The sequence below is a fragment of the Alligator sinensis genome, unplaced genomic scaffold, assembly GCF_000455745.1.
Source record: "Alligator sinensis unplaced genomic scaffold, ASM45574v1 scaffold1295_1, whole genome shotgun sequence".
Classification (NCBI taxonomy): domain Eukaryota; kingdom Metazoa; phylum Chordata; order Crocodylia; family Alligatoridae; genus Alligator; species Alligator sinensis.
In genome coordinates, this window is record NW_005841880.1 from 1,992,773 (window position 1) to 2,007,178 (window position 14,406).

The window sequence follows — 14,406 nt, forward strand, 5'->3', positions numbered from 1 at the left end:
GCGCAGCGGCCCTCCTCTCCTCCCCGGTCCTGCTAGGAATCGGGTGCGTTTTCACTGCCGACTCATTTGAATAATCAGATCAGACAATGGGCTGACACCGAGCCGGTGGGGGATGGTGGGGAGTGCATCTCTCCAGCCTGGTCCTGCCTCACCGGGAGATCTTCGCTGTCCATCGGTGACGGCTGCCGCAGTGTCCCGAGAGCCCCTGTCCCTTTGGGGGCAAGCAGACGCCGGCCATTGGGGAAGGCCAGGGGGGCTGCTGATGGTTCCCCGTTGCCTTGTTCATCTTAGGGGGGCAAATGGATGTCTTTCATCATCTCCCCCTGGACATGGCTTTGCAACCAGAAGGCAGCCAAACCCAGGAGGGATATATAGGGCCCATCATCTGGAGCGGGAGCGGGGGGTGGAACAACCAAGCCCCTTTTTTCTCCATTGCTCTCTGCGATGCTCACACTGCATCAGGTCCTCCGCGTGTCTGGGGAGAGGGCTACACCAGCTCCCCCCCGTCCACACACAACACACACACACACACACACACACGCGCGCGCGCGCCGATCGCCGGTCCCTTTATGTGTGCTAACCTTTGCCGGCGGCGTGTGCTGCTACTTCTCTGCACCGTGCGGCAGATGGTCGCTGCAGAGATTTCAGTGCAAGCTATTTATATTTGGAGCTGATCTTTCCCACTGTATTTTACTTCTGGGTGTAAATATGGTTTTTTTGGGGGTGGGGGGCGCGCGCAAGGCACGGGTTTTAATCTTCCAATATTTGCATGGCATGTCGTAGGTGGGGGAGGGGGGGAGGGGGAAGCATAATATCCATAGGTTCGTTACCGGGTCGTTTGGTTTTTATTTTGTTTTCCGAGCTTGTGAGTTTAAAACAAAAAAACAGAAGAAGAAAGCGGCAGAAAGAGAGGCATGCGACGAGGAGAGGCTGGAAACGCAGGACTGCTAGCAGGTGGATTGGTGGAGCCTTTCTAGCTGCTCTCCATCTCACAAAGCAGCCTTGGCAAGAGCTGCGCCCACCTGTTAGGTGTCTAAGCGCTGTCCTATTCCACCCAGCTTGAAGTGCTTTGCACCGGTCCCTGAAACAGGTGCTGCGTCGCCTTCAGGCGGGGAGGGTGCCCGACCAACCAGTGGCTCCCGGGAGGATCTGCAGAAGGGGGCCAGCTGCTTTCTGATAGAGGTTTCCATTACTCCCGGTCCTGGGGTCGGCTGAAGTTTGCTCCCATCAGACCCTCTGGCCTTGGCCCCAGCGGGGAACTTCAGGGGCCTGATCAAAGACTGGCCGGTTGGAGGCGGTGAATGCAGGACGGTGCTGCAGCTCAGGGGCTGTTCTTGCCCCTCTGAGAGGTGCCGTGCGAGGCCTCTTCCCAAGCCGGCTGCACCGAGGGAAAGCCTTCCCTCTGCGTCCAGGGGGTTGGCTCGGGCACAAGGTCAAAGTGATCTGGGGTGCATTTACAGCGGGGTCTGCTCCAGACCCGCTCATGTATCCTGATCCTATTGCAGAGCCCGGCTGGTCCCGAAGTGCCCGTCTCCTTGCCCTTGATCCCAGGAGCACTGGGAGAAGGGAGTAGATATACATCCACTTGGTCCCCTGCCAGAGTCAGGTCCCTGCCACGGAGCTTCATCCATCCCAGCCTTTGAGTGTTGATAGGCTTCCGGCATCTGCTGCTAATGAATTCATTTGCTAATGCGTTGATTTGCGTTCCCTTGATTTAGAAACATCTCTAACGAGGCGCGCCGAGCTACTTGCCTGGTGGAGTTAGTCATGTTCAAATCCTTCGCAGGAGATGCACCTCGTTATGGAGGCACCCTGCTTTGCAAGAGGACGCCGAAGGGGCTCTCCTCACCCACGGCCACGCGTGCTCCTCTGTGCGGTCGGTGCACAAAGCCAACAGGTGTTCGAGGAGAACCGGGGATGCAAAGGGGTTGTCGGGCAGGCGGGGAGCTGGCAAATTTAGGCATATGTGGTCTATTAGATGAGCCTGGAGAGCTGCCTTGGATTAGGACCACTGTACTCCAAAGCAACTGGCTTGCTTTGGGGCCCAGATCATGCATCTGCTTTGGACCCTGGAAGCCCCACGGGTGCCAGCTGAGCGCTGGCTAGGGTTGTGTCTGTCTAGGAGAGCTGGGGGTTGCCCCAATTTTCGATGCATCTGGTGGAGCAGGATCGGCGCAGGCCCAGGCGACGTGAGGCCGAGCTGTAACGGGCAGAAGGGCCTTTTCCGCAGGGCTGGTCGCCTTGGGGTTTTGCTGCAATTGCAGGGGAGAGTGTGCTCAGTCCCGGGCCAGACCCGTCAGCCCCATGGCGGGATAATTCTCCTTCCGGTTGCAAGACCTGGTTTGTGACTTTCGAAGGGGACGTCCCTGTCTGCTCAGGAGGCAAAGTCATCACCAGGAGCCTCGAGCTCAGCCTGGTCAACAGGGGAGAACCTGCTCTGCCCTCCCCAGGGCTAGGGGCTGGGTCGGATTCCCTCGGAGATCCATGGAAGGCAAATCAAGCCCCAAGCCCGGCAGCTTCACTGGCGTTCCTCTGCCTCGACACCGCTGGAGCTGAGATCCTGGCCCCAAGGACAGGATCTCAGCTCTTGGCTATATCTGTGCAAACATCCCAGGCGCCAGAGCCTGGTCTTCAGCCTTTTAGTGACTCCAAAGCGATGGAGCCGCGCTCTTGGAAGGGCGGCCGAAGTCAACCGACTTGCAGACGAGAGCAGGAGTCCTCCCCGAGCTCCCCGGGAGCACACGCAGGTCTGGGGGACTCGTGATGGCGCCAGGCACCGATTGATGGAGCAGAGTCCTGCGGACGGTGGCTCGAAGGATTAACGAGGAGGTTAATTAGTGATGGGAGGGCTTGTGCGGGCATGGCCTGATGCTTAGAGACACCCTTTCTAGAGCGCTGCTGATGGATGTTGCCAACACGGTCTCTACCCTGTCCCAATTCAATCCTAATGCACCGTGTTTGGCACCGGGCTTGCATGCCAGAGCTCACAGGGCCTGCAGATAGGACGATACAAGCATGGAGCTGCGGAGCTGCTTGCTTATTCCTCTTGGCCAGAGGGACTCAGCTCCATCCTCCGAGCAGCTGGGGCTGGGAGCGGGGTCTCCTCCACTGGGCTGCACGGGGAGTTTTGCTTGCATGGCATCTGCAGCTGCATCGGGCTGTTTGGGTCTCCTGATTGCGGCTCCGGTCCGGCGTTTGTACCGCAAGGGCCAGCTCGGAGCCAGAGATACTGATCCAGATGGATCCCGGGGCAGAAGGATGAGACTGGATCCCAAACCCCAGGACTCTCACCACCGCAGCTAAAGGGTGAGGACGTGCGGAGCCCTGTTCCCGGTTGGCCCGTGGAAGTTAGGACACCCAATCCGAGGTGGTTTTGCAGCAAAACGAGGGCTTTTTTTTTAATGAACCAAGATCAGGTGTTTCCCTGATGCCGACGGATCAGTCCAGCCTGAGCTCTTGATGGGCAGCGTGCTGATGTCTGGGGCGACCTCTCCCGTCGCTGCCAGCGGAAAAGAGACAGGCTCGAACAACAAGCCCTTTGATCTGCTCTTGGGTGGTTTCGACATCATCCTGCTCCGCAGACTCCCTCGACAGCTCGCAGCTTTTCCTGCCAGCGGCAAACAAAACCCGCCGGGGAGTTTTGACATCTCGAGCATTGTCCCGAAATGGGCCTGTCAGTCTCCAGCTGACTTGGCTTTCCCTGATGCTAGCGCCCCCAGGGCTGCTCTTGCTCTCCGCGCGGTGGGAAATGCTTCGGAAACGTTTCTTTTGCTGACAGGGCTGCAGCTGTGAAGGAGTCGAAAGGGAACGGGCTTTCCCAGCCGCGTGCCAGGGTTTGTGATCTTGAGCCAAGCCCCTAAGCCGATGCTGGCCCCTCTTGGAAAATGCCAGCTCTTTGCTTTCTTTCTCGCCTATGGAAAGGAGATCAAGCAATTCTTCTGTTGCGAAGCCCTCAGCCTGACCACATCGGGGAAGACGGTTTGTGATGCTCCGGATGGTGCTTGCACTTATCTTGTGAATTAAGCATTTGCACACCGCACAGTGCTGCTATTTCACAGCACCCTTCAAAGGACCTCAAGGTCTTCCCCCCCCCCCCCCCCCCCACCTCACCGCCGGGTGCTGTAGCACCCGGCTGAGAATCACCGCTCTAGCAGAAGCAGAGCCGTGCAAATGAAGTGCTCGAGAAATGATTCTGCTCGAGATCGGGTCTGGTCTGGTTTTACCCCGAGTATTTTGCTTCTTCCCAGAGCAGTCGAACAGCAGTCACGTTCCTACTCCAACCTTCAGACATCCATGTTTCATGGACCACGTCCTGCAGGGCTAAACAGCACGCAGTCAAAACCTCAATCGCTGAAGATGCCGGCTACAGCAGCGTGGGTATTTCTTGCCTATAGTTACTTTTTGCAGGGGGAGGAGGGAGGAAATTCAGATGCATTGAGACCAAACACCTGGCCTTAATCTCCGTTGAGTTTCTCAGCTTGGAAAACAGGCAGACGTGGCCGGGAAACTCCCATTTGCGGTATTTTTGACGTGGCAGGGGGAGAAAAAAGATCCAGTTCAAGCAGGGGTTCAAATAGCTTCGTTTTGGAATCTGAGCTCATGATTGTCCATAAAAGATCAGGAAAGGTCCACAGTGAGACGCAGCGTGGCAGAGTCGGCGGGACAAAGCCGCGCGATGGGCGCCAACGGAGTCCTTCCTCGGACGGTGGGATCGGGAACTGGGATGGGGCAAACGTTCCCGGCGTTGTGACATCCCCAGCAGAGATTTGCTTTTCATCCTCTGACTGTGCAGTGGGGCAGGAGAGACCGCTTCGCCCTGGCTCTGTAAGCCCCCAGCTCTTCCCACCCCGCCACCAGCCATCTGTCCAGACCCGCACGTTCCCAAATCCCTGGTCCTCCAGGCAGCCCGACAGCAGAGCTCCTGCGTTTAGGGAAAACAGCTTCTCTCCCCCCGCGCACAGCCTGCGCCGCTGGAACAAGACGCGAGCCGTGCGGCGGGAGGCTTGGCAGGGCGCCCGCTGTGCTGCCGATCCCTGGACGGCGGGTCGCGACGGGACATTATTTTTAATTGCCCCTTGCGCTCGGTGTTGTGACACGCTCATCACGCGTGTGCTGACTCATCGCGCCCGGCGGCCCGGGCTGCCGGCGAGCGCAGCAGAGAGGCCTCAGGCAGGCTTTGCAGCAGGAGGGAAGTCAAGGGGATCGCAGGCCTTAGGCACGGGGGAGCTTCTGGGCTCCGTGTACTGCTCCGGCCCCTCTCAGGCTTCTGCTGGGGGCCGATGCATGCGGTGCTGGCTCTTCCACTTGCTTCTTCTCACTGCCATCCCTGGGTTTCTTCACGTCTGGGGCTCATTTTCCACAATAGCCACCAATATTTTAGGCCTCTGCAGACCAAGTCAGGTCCGTTTGCCAACCCGTGCATCCTCTCCTTCACACAGGCTATGCGGACCTCTGCTAATTTTCCAGCATGCCATCTTTTCCCCACGGTTTGCCAGGAAAGGCCGTGTCTCCGCAAACTTCTCAACCCCCGACTTTTATCGTGCAACAACAACAGAGACATTCTGAGATTTGCCTGATGCCCCGGGGCAGACGCTTGCAAACGAGAAGCAAAAAAGTCCCATTTTCCGGTTTGAAAGGCTTTTGCTTGTAGGGATTTTCCCACTAATTACAGCGGAAAAGATATACATATGCATATGCACATGTATATGCATATGCGCATGCACATGCTTATGTATAGATATACGGACGTGTGTATGACGGAGGCAAGTGGAATGGGAAGGAATTGCTCTGTGATTCTGAAAGGGGGAAACCTCAGGATGGGCCAGAAGAGAAAATGGGGGTTTGCTTTGTGAGCATTGGATTTGGCCCTTCGCTTCAACACGGAGCAGGTGGATTTAGTTCTGGTGCTAAGTGACATGGCCAAGGCCATATAGGAAGCCTGTAGCAGAGAGTCCCAAGCCCCCCAGATTAGTTCATGAGCACTTTGCCAATAGCTCGGCGCGTTACCTGAGTGCTGTGGGGCTCGGATCTCATGCTGTGCTGGGACCAAATTGACCTTTAGCGTGGAAAAGTTTCACCTCTAGAGTGGGGAGTGAATGGAGACACAGCCCGTATGTCACTATAATACTGTATTCTGGCATTTCCTTGGAGCGGTATTTCTGAAGCATTTGCCCTCCTCAGGGGTGAGGTTTGGGGGCTTTGTTTCCCACCCCGTGGATTTTGCCATGCTGCAGAAGAAGCGAAAGCCCCGTCACTGCCTTACCCCAGCCCGGGCCATCTCAGCCCCAGCTGCGATAGCGGGATTGGCCTGGAGTCCCCAGCGACAGGGGGGCCGAATCTTTTCACGAAACGAGACGTTCGGTGCAATATGGTTCAGAGATCAAAGCAAAGCAGCTGCACAAGCGGGAGCCGCTTCGTGCTCCTGCCTCGGATTAACAAAAGAACCGCTGTTTCTTAAAACCACGCAGGCTGGGACTTGGGAGGATCGGAAAGGCGCTCGCCTCCTACGGTTTCCAGCCCTGGGAGTGTCCGGGTCTGGGTCTTCCCAAGTCAAATCTGAATTTCCCACGTGCGGTGCTGGCAGGAGGCAGGTGGAAAGAGCAGGGTCCTCGCATCGCCCGCCGGGGGGGCTGACCTGCGATCTCCATGTTTTAATGCATGTGCCTGTCTGAGCTAAATGGCTCTGCCCCTGGTGGGAGCTGGCGTGTCAGCCTCTGTCTGTGGCCCAGCCACGGCACGGAGCCCTATCCTGGGTGAGGGTGGCTGATGCTGGGGTGCCGCTGATCAGTCGAACCAGAGCCAGGGCGCACCTCCCCTTAAACAGCAGGTGGGTCCCGCACACTGGATGTCACCGGCCCGGCGGGGGGAGCCCACCGAGTGACCACCGAGTGCATGCGGCAGTGGCTCAGTGCATGCTTTTGCAAGGCATTCTGGGACACTCCCGTTGCATGAAGCCGGAGCCCGGCTTTCCCTCCGTCCCAGCCAGTGCAATGACCCGTGGATGCTGCCTGTTTGTGCAAGTGCCCCTTGGAGACCGCCGTCCCCGCGCACCGTGCTCCCACGTGATCCCCGTGCGGGTCTGGATTGCGAGCAGGAAGGAAGGTGTGGGGGTGTTTCTGTTCACGGCTCTTTTCTACCATCCCCGCTTTGATATATCCCTGTGTTTGGATTTCAAATGATGCTTTTTTTGGAGTGGAACAAAAAAAAAACCCGAAAAAAAAGCCAAAAAAAAAGCCCTATGAATGGAATGTTTCTTTACAAATAACTCGACATTTTTAGTGCAATAAAGGTATTTCTAACGCACAAATGCAGCTTCAAAAGGTCTCTGGTTTCTTCCCGCAGCCTCTCAGGGGCGATGAATGGTGAGTCCAAGGTGCCAGTTGTCAGAGCCCAGGTCACCTGGAAGCAGGGGTGTCGCGGTGCTAGGTGCTGTATGCGTCGGTCACCATCCCCGCTGCAAAACATTGACAGGACAAGTCACCCTAAGGATGCCCCTGTCACATTACTCATATGCCTGGGGAAACTGAGGAACGAAGCAGGTAAGCGGCCGACGCACGGAATCACTGGGAGCGTCTGTGGCGCTCAGGCCCGGGCACAGTTCATCAGTCCCTGCTTTTCCCATGGTGGGGGTGGGATTTCACAGTGCTTCAGCACCTGGTTTTTAAACATAACCATTTCACACACCCGCTTCACCAATGCAGCCACTTCTGGGGCAGCTCTGTAGTAGCCACACTGTAACACCCCTCCATGGAGATGGCAGGGGTGGGGGTTGAAGGCCGGGCCCCCTGCTTAGGACTTGCCTGGGAAGTGGGTATGGGTTCTGCCATGGGAACAAGGGAAGAGACTTGCAAACCAGTGGAGCAAACCAGCCCCCTGCTCCACTGCATGTGGCTCAGAGCACCCCAGGGTGCATGCGTCTTGCACCCAGAGTCTCTGGCGGCAGCTGGCCCTGGGGACAGGGCTGCGGCCTGGAGAGACGTGTGGCTCTGATCCCGCCTGGCTCTTAATGGGCAGCTCGTTAAGCAAGAGCAATGGCTTTGGAAGGGAGATACCTGCCCCAATCCATGCCCACCCACGTCAGGGCATAGCTCACGCTCATTATAGATTCATAGATGTTAGGGTCGGAAGGGACCTCAATAGATCATCGAGTCCGACCCCCTGCATAGGCAGGGAAGAGTACTGGGTCTAGATGACCCCAGCTAGATACTCATCTAACCTCCTCTTGAAGACCCCCAGGGTAGGGGAGAGCACCACCTCCCTTGGGAGCCCGTTCCAGACCCTGGCCACTCGAACTGTGAAGAAGTTCTTCCTAATGTCCAGTCTAAATCTGCTCTCTGCTAGCTTGTGGCCATTATTTCTTGTAACCCCCGGGGGCGCCTTGGTGAATAAATACTCACCAATTCCCTTCTGTGCCCCCGTGATGAACTTATAGGCAGCCACAAGGTCGCCTCTCAACCTTCTCTTGCGGAGGCTGAATAGATCCAGGTTCTCTAGTCTCTCCTCGTAGGGCTTGGTCTGTAGGCCCTTAACCATACGAGTGGCCCTTCTCTGAACCCTCTCCAGGTTATCCGCATCCTTCTTGAAGTGCGGCACCCAGAATTGCACGCAGTACTCCAACTGCGGTCTGACCAGCGCCCGATAGAGGGGAAGTATCACCTCCTTGGACCTATTCGTCATGCATCTGCTGATGCACGATAAAGTGCCATTGGCTTTTCTGATGGCTTTGTCACACATTAGGGGGGTCAGGAGGGAACTTGCGGGGGTGCCTTGAAGTGTCTCCCCCATGCAGCCAGCTCTGGGCTCTGCAGGAGACTGCGGGCGATGGAGCCTGGGCTGGTGGCACCAAGGGGCCTGATCCTGGGAAGTGCTGAGCACCTGCCAGCATCAGCAGTAGCGGAGGGGTGCTATGCAATACCTGTGCTTAGACCACGGCAGTGCACATGCTGCATGCCGTGTACGTGCTGCAGGTAACGCACATGCTACATGCAAACAAAGCCTGGGAACAGACAAGCCGGGAGGTAGAAGCAGGCACCCCATTTGGTCCTCAAAATGTTTCCACCCCAACCACCCTAGACGCTGTCCTGCCCCACAAGACCTTTCCATGGGACCACGGTCTCCTCCCTGGAGCATTTGCACCTGGTTCTACCCCCAAGCCCCGAACTGACAAGAGCCGCAGGCGCCCGGATCGGAGCACGAATTATTTGGCTGAGAAGAGACGCAGCATAAATGCTGTCAGATCCCAGCGATGCCTGCTTCAGCCCCGAAAATCTCCTCTGCCTGTATTAGCCGACATCCGCACGTCCGTGGGGCCGAGGGTCTGCCCTTGGATTTTGATTCTCGAGCCTGGGTCCGCCCCCCGCCTCCGCCGCTCAGGTTGCAGGTTTTAACCAGAAGCCGCGGAAAGGGGAGTTTTGTCTGTTATCTACATGCCATTTTCTAATTTCCACCAACCTAGTAATTTGCCATTTCTGGGAGAAAGGAAGAATGAGAGCATTAAACAGACCCTCCTCCCTCCCACTCACCCCTGGAGCTCGACAAAGCCGCACCTCGGGGTTTCCAGGTGTCGGGGAATTTGTGTTGTATTTTCCCAGTGGCCTCAGGCAGCTCTGGGAACGCAACCCACTCATTAGGTGAGCCTGAGTCAAAAGCGTGGGATCCCATCCGCCTGGGAGTCACGGCCTGGGGGGAGATTTAACCCTTGGTTAATGGCGTGAGGCTGCCTGGCTTGGCTATCGATGAGGATCCTGGCAGGCTCGCTTCTAGGCCCTGTTCCCAAGGGAAGGGGGCTTGTATTCGTAAAGGGGATCCAGAGGAGTGGATCCCCTCTGGATCTGGTCCGACAGGCTGGTAGGAAGCGCCCGTGGGGGAAGGCGTGTGGGTGCCTGGCACCCACGGGGCTCAGTGCAAACCTCAGTACAACCTGCCTGGGCTCGCTGCCGTGCTGCACCCACAGCGTCAGGGTGCTAAACACCCAGGAAAAGGCAAAGTGGGGTAAAAGCCTCCCTCCCTCTGGCCCCAGTGCAGCCCCCGGAGCTGGGAGGGGCTGATTCAGCACAGAGCTAATAATTAACTCCAGGGGGAAAGCCCCCGCCTGCTCCTCAAGCCCATGCAGCTGCTCATCCGTCTGATGCCACCCAACCAAGCCCAAGGTCCCCTGGGTGGATGTCGTGCATCTCTCATTAAGATGAGTGTGTCCTGGCTGGGCGTTCCCGTGCAAAACGGCTTCACCCCAGAAGCAGCCGCATGGCTGGACGGATGATGCAGGTCGCCATCATCATGCCACGTCAGTGGGAGCTGCTCTCATCCTGGTTTTACACGTGGGGAAACTGAGCTACATCGGGCAGGGTGCGGGGGCAGGAACAACTGGCGTAAGGGCACCCAGTGGATCCGGGGGGGTTTCAGGACTAGGACCCAGCAGGCCTGGCTCCCAGTCCTCTGCTTCGGGGCCTGCCTCTGCTCCGCGCTAAGGCAAGATACTGTAGACAAAACCAGGCTTATTTTTAGTCTCCCGTTCCCACAAAGCAAAGACTCGACTTCCGAGATGATTGCCTGCAGCTCACTTAGCCGAGAGCCTGAGCAGCAGAGGGGGAGCGAACGAATGAATTAGTTGCGGCCTCGTTTGCGCGGAGGGGCGGAGGGGTAGCGAGTGGAAGCGAGTGAGCTGCGCTGCAAGCAAAGGGCCCTGGAGGATCAGCGCGATGGGGGGCTGTTGGGGGCAGGGGTACGCGGGGTTCAGATTGCACCTGGGTTTCAGGCCCGTGTCCGTGCCAGGCTGCACTTCAAACACCTCCATCTTCTTGCTAAATGACAGCCAAGAGCTTCCTGACATCCCGGGACTCCGGGAGCCGGGGATTTAACCATGCAAGAGTGGCTTGGACCCAACCAGCAAGATCCGGTGAGGCTACCGCCAGCCGCTCCAGTGCCGGAAGGCAGCGAGATGGCCCCCAGCGGTCCGCAGACCACCGGATACGAAGGAGGGGAAGGGATCTCCAAGCCAAGCCGTGCCCAGGAGCGGCAGCCTGCGCAGCTGCTTCCCCACATCCAGGGGCACTGATGCCTGAGCGACTCCCTCCAACCTCCCCTCAAATAAAATAAAACGATGCTTATGATTTTGGCCTGGCAAAGCATCCTCCTGTTGCCTAGCAACACATCCCGGGGTCTGGAGCCGGAGCCCTGGGTTCAGCGTGCCCGGCGGGCCTGGTTTTGGAGGTGGGGGGAGATGCGGGCGAAAGGGCCCCTGGGAGCAATGTGCTTGCTTTCCTTGGTGCTCAGGATGGTCCAAACCTGCCTCTGTGCCAGGCGGCTCCTCCGGGCCCCCTGCTTTGCACCTCTACATCTCCCAGCCCCAGCTGCCTCCCTCTGCAGGGTGGGCAACGGGCTCCCCGGGTCTCGCCAGCCCCTGTGCTCCTCTCCCCACGGGGCCCGTGGCTCGGACAACTCCTTCTCCTTGCCGTGAGCTCCCCACTTGCTGGAATGGCATTTTTCAATCCCCAAAGTGGGTCGTGAGGATATCTGAAGGGGTCGCGAGCGAGCGTTTAAAAATGCATTCTGCTTTGAAGGGGGAAAATGCAGGGGAGCGTGGCTTTCCCCTCGCAGGCTGGCATGCCCCACAAACCCACCTCCTGCCCCCGGCTCTGGGGCCCAGGCGGCTGCAATATTCGCCGAGAGCCGGTTCAGCCGGGAACCCACCTGCCCGGCCTCGGCGCTATGAACCGCCGAGCCCCGGCTGGAAACGTGGCTGCGGCCGGGATCTAATCTGGCAAACAATAGCGCGCGGACGCGGCGCTCAGGTACCATGGCAATGGGCTAAATAGCGGGAAGGGACCTGCGAGTCAGGCACTTGGCACACGTGAGGGGACCGGGGAGTTGTGCTGGGAGCTGCTCACGTGAGGACAGGAAGCTCGTGTGCAGGAGGGCACAAGGCCTAGGGGCATTCAGGGCAAGAACAGCCCGGGGCGGTCTCCCATCCAGGCACCGAGTTGGTCTATCCCTGCTTAGCGTGCAAACCCCTAGCACTCAGCCTGACTCCCAGAGCAAAAGGCCTCCTGCAGCCACTCTCCTGTGACCTGCCGCTCTGCTGTCCCCTGCGAGAGTCCATCCCCACCCCATCGGTGAGATCCTGCTGCATGCCCAGCCCCAGCGCTGGGCTCCTGGCTCTCCCGCCCATCCTGGTCTTTGCAGCGACTTCTTCCAGGGAGAAAGGCCACGGCTGGGATGCAAGCGGGGGGCATGCAGCAGCCAGGACAGAGCATCCATGGGGCAGAGGCCACGGGGCAGGGACCAAAGTTGGGGCTTTCTGGGAATAAACGTGCATCTGTTTCCATGGAGACCAAAGTCAGCGTTGCACCCCAAGGAGGGGTGCCAGCCCGATGCCAGCTCCGGCTGCAGCGGCGTGCAGACAGCAACCCTTCCCCCAGCCCACGGCCCTTTGCTGGCAGGTCCGGCCCTTGCTAAAAGGACCAGCCTTTCCAGACTCACCCTGGCAGGGGGATACAGCGAGTCTGCGCGTGCACATGCACTTTCTTGCACATGTGTGTGCTGTTTCCCTTGCAGAAACGAGGAGCCTGGTCAACACTGATCTCTGGTGCCCGGCGTGTGTGTGAGTGCAAGCATTGCGTATGTGTGTACATGCGTGTATCGGTTCCCCTGGACAAGTGATGAGCCGTGTCAACACTGATCCATGGCAGACTCTGTGTGTGTAAGTGAGAGAAGGAGACGGCGTGAGAGAATGAGCAGGTGCTGCCTGCTGCATGGATCCGTACACAGCTTTGCGTGCCTGTGTGCACACACGCTGGCAGGGTGCGGGGTTGTGCGCCAGCCACGCAGTCCCCAGCACTTCTTGTTTTTGGGCACGCGCGGGTCTCCCACCCCGGCAGGGCATTTGCAGTGACCGGGATGGGCCGAGTCCCACGATGCCTGGCCGTCCCATCCCCTCCGGTCACTGTTCGCTGCCCTCCTCCAGCAAGCGGGCAGCAAGAGGCGAGCGCTGCAGACACCTGCGGGGGAGCAAAGCAGGATCCAGCCCTCCGTGCATCTCCAGGCTCCCGGCTCAGGGGCCACGAGCCTCATTCGGGAGGAAGGAAACCCCCAGGTCCTGATGTCACCACCGAGACCCCCAACCCCTTGCATCCCGGAGCCAGCCTGCATGCCCCCCGCCTCCCCGGGCACCTCCTGGCCTGCTCCCAACCTCCTCTGACAACCATCGCCCCCCCAGCAAAGGGCCTATGTTGCTATGGGAACCTATTAGCCTGTCAGGGCCTGGCGGTGCCTTGATTAGTTCCTCCGCTCTCCTTCACTCCTACACCAATTTCCTTTCACCGCCGAGATGTCCGTGGCCGCCGGTGGCCTGGGCAAGCGCTCATCAAGTGGCGCGGTGGCTGGGAGCTGCCGGCGGGGCAGCGCCGAATTCCTCCCGTCCCACCCCAGCAGCATCCCCCGGGTTGGGGATTTTTTGCAGCGAGCGAGGTCCCAGGAGCAGGTGGTTCGGTGCCCACCTCCATCGCCCGCAGCGATGCACTGCGTTGGGGCACGGGGCCACGTGCGGCACCGCTCCCTGGCCTCCCGGGGCCTTATCCCGACGGGGAGCCGTGCCCGCAGGTGTCAGGGCGGATCTGAGCCGCAGATGCCATCGGGTCCCCATGTTGCCCTGCCTCGCCAGGCTGGCACAGGATGGATCCTATCGGAGCAGTGGGGACCCCCCGCGGCTCCTCCGGCACCGCGCGGGGAGGGCCCCCGCAGCCATCAGCCGCCTGTCACGGCAGGCCCCATGCAGGGGGCTCCCGCTGGGCGAGTTGTGATTTCCCTTTCATCTGCCAGCCCACGAGCCTGGTAAAGACGCTCGCGGGGTCCATCCAGACCAGGCGTCAGAAGGATGCACAATTGCACATGCTGAGCCCCGAGCGCTCAGGGCTGCCCAGATCTACAAGGGGAAAGAGCCCCGCATCCTCCCAGGGGCTCGGGCCCCTCGGGCAGGGGATGAGCAGGTCCCGTCGGACATCAGAGAGGCCTGGGGCTCCCGCTGGCCTCTGATCTCCAGCCCGGAGGGACAGCTGGAGTCTGCAATCTGGCTGGGGAAGGGGGCAGGGGTGTCTCTCTTTGTCTCTCTCTCCAGTGATGTGCTCGTCTCCGCCTGGCTCTGCTGCCTCTGAGATGCCCAGAGCATCCACAGGCCCAAGCGGGGGGGAGATGAATGAAGGAAACCAGAGCACGACGCTTGCAAAATGTCAGAGCTGTCGGCAAGCCCGGCGTTCGGAGCAGCCAGGCAGGCTCCCATCCATGGGAGCGGCTGGAGGCCAGGGCTGATTCCTCCCCCCTGTTTAGACCAAAGCAAAAAACTTTGCTGTAAAATTTGTCCATCACAGCGCGGAAGCTGAAGAAATCCCCGAGAGCAGCGGTCACTGCCCGCTG